Raw genomic sequence first — 2,465 nt, 5'->3', positions numbered from 1 at the left:
GTTGGATTCTTACTGATTGTATGGTGTGAACAGGTGTCTTTATGCAGCTAACGACCTCAAACAGGTGCATCTAACTTAGGATAATAAATGGAGTGGAGGTGGACAATTTTAAAGGCAGACTAACAGGTCTTTGAGGGTCAGAATTCTAGCTGATAGACAGGTATTCAAATACTTATTTGCAGCTGTATCATACAAATAAATAGTAAAAAAATCATATATTGTGATTTATGGATTTTTTTTAGATTATGTCTCTCACAGTGAACATGCACCTATGATGACAATTTCAGACCCCTCCATGATTTCTAAGTGGGACAACTTGCAAAATAGCAGGGTGTTCAAATACTTTCCTCACTGTATAAGCTTAGGCTATCATTTTACTGTCATCACAGTTTTAAATTTTTGCCACTAGGGGTCCCGCGCCCATGGCGCAAGGGTTTATTGGTATTCCTCACAGCATTTTGAACTAATAATCTTGAGTTAATTGCACTTTATTTTGGTTTATGTAAGTTAATAAGTTAAATAAACAAAGATAGTTAAGTTATGGATCCAAAATGCAAAATTTAAGTCATGATTGCTTGAATTTTGAGTACAAACAGCATTAGGGCTTTCAAGATGTGAAAAAATAATGGTTGGTTTCAGGAATAACAAGAGGAAAATTTCAGTATAAAAAAGTCATCACTGCATTTTAAGTTGCCAAATTCAAGATAAACCAGGGTACTATTCATAGTTGACCATATTAATGAAGGATTTACTGCTGTTTTTTAATGGATTATTTTTTGTTTTATTTTCTATGAATGTAGGAAAATTAAAGTGTCCATAACACACGCTGTTTCTGTATATCTGATGTTAATCTGGAGTACTTATAGAGTAGTATTACATCCTTCATATCGCCAAAGAGTCTTTAGTTTTATTAGATTTATAAAAGACAGTTTAGCTTTACCAAGTCTTTCCGATAATGCACGGAAAAATTTGGAAGAGGAGTTACTAACTGCGGGAGGAGCGAGTCCGAGTCAACACTTTATACAACACTGACTGGATAACTTATGGTTCACTACATGTTCATGTCATCTATATCAGCGGTCCCCAACCACCGGGTCGCGACCCAGTACCAGGTTGTGTACAAGTTTCCACCGGGAAAAAAACGTCCCGAAAAAAAAACTGTATAATTGTCACGTAATAGCTTAATCGGGTATTTTGTACTTTCATTTCTCATTTCTACTCTTGTACAGGGCCATGCTCTCTCTTTTTCTCTGCCTCTCTCTGTCATTAGAGTTTGAGCATACAGTACTTCTAAAACACAATCGATCAAAGAATTGCAGAGGTATGACTTTATGAATCATTTGCAAATGTACTATTAATAATATTTTAACGGCTACACTTTTAACGTAGGTTTGAAAGGAACCTAAACAGTCCTGTGTCATTCATCATTAAAATCATATGGTAAACGTGAGTATTCTGTTACTTGGAATTAGGGCTCGAGCTCAACCAAGATTCGAGCTGCCTTCGAGAACAGCAAGCCAAGTTCGTTTAGGCTACCATTAATTATTAAGACTATAGGGGCAGGCAAACTAGTAAAACAATGAAAGTAAAAAAACAATTCGCCAAAATATGGTTTTACACGTCTATAGAAAATATATTATAAAGCAATAATTAATTTTTCCTAATGCATGGTTGTTATCTTTACTTCCGTTTAAACTGTTATACATTTCGAAAACGAGGATTTTCAGCACTTTGATCGAACAGCAACTCAGTGACCCCAAATCCCCCCCATTTCACCCCTGGTCCACATAATTTTTTTAAAATCTGAAATCGGTCCGGGGTGTAAAAAGGGTTGGGGACCCCTGATCTATATAGTACGCACTTAGACGCCTATTTCCAAAATAACACAAAAGTCTTACTTACCGCAACTCATGACCCAGTTGAGACTTTTCAATGAAATCCAGCCTAACAGACACACGCAAAACTTCGCTGTTATCTCGGATAAACAAACTATATCCATTGTTTCCATAAGGCAGGCTTTCTCCTCCTTACATCCAAAAACACACTTCTTCTTTCATGCCATTGTTGAGTTTGATATAAAACAAATCTGTCGCGTGAAGTGATGCCTGTAACTTAGCATCCTCACCTGCTGGTTTTCCGGGGGAAGAGTCCATAAAAACAACTGATGCGTTTAGTGTTCTCCTGAAACGTCAGCTGAACCTGTAATCGAAAAAAACTTTCCGAAACGTGTACAAACCCTGGCAAAGTGCATTCGGCACAGAAATACTCTGAAACACACCCAACTGCTTTTTTGAAACTTTGCATTTGTTTAGCATGAGGAAACCAACTCTTAAACTGTGTTAATAAGTCAGAATCCATAAAATATCGTTGTACTCCCCCTTTTAAAAAACTGTGATAAGCGATCAGAGGTTTTTTTTTGGTCCAGATGTCCACATTATTAGGAGACAAAATGAAATGAATTCGAA

This window comes from Paramisgurnus dabryanus, chromosome 8, assembly GCF_030506205.2.
Source record: "Paramisgurnus dabryanus chromosome 8, PD_genome_1.1, whole genome shotgun sequence".
Taxonomy (NCBI): Eukaryota; Metazoa; Chordata; class Actinopteri; order Cypriniformes; family Cobitidae; genus Paramisgurnus; species Paramisgurnus dabryanus.
The sequence above is the reverse complement of the archived record's forward strand: the minus strand, read 5'-3'. Positions refer to the sequence as shown.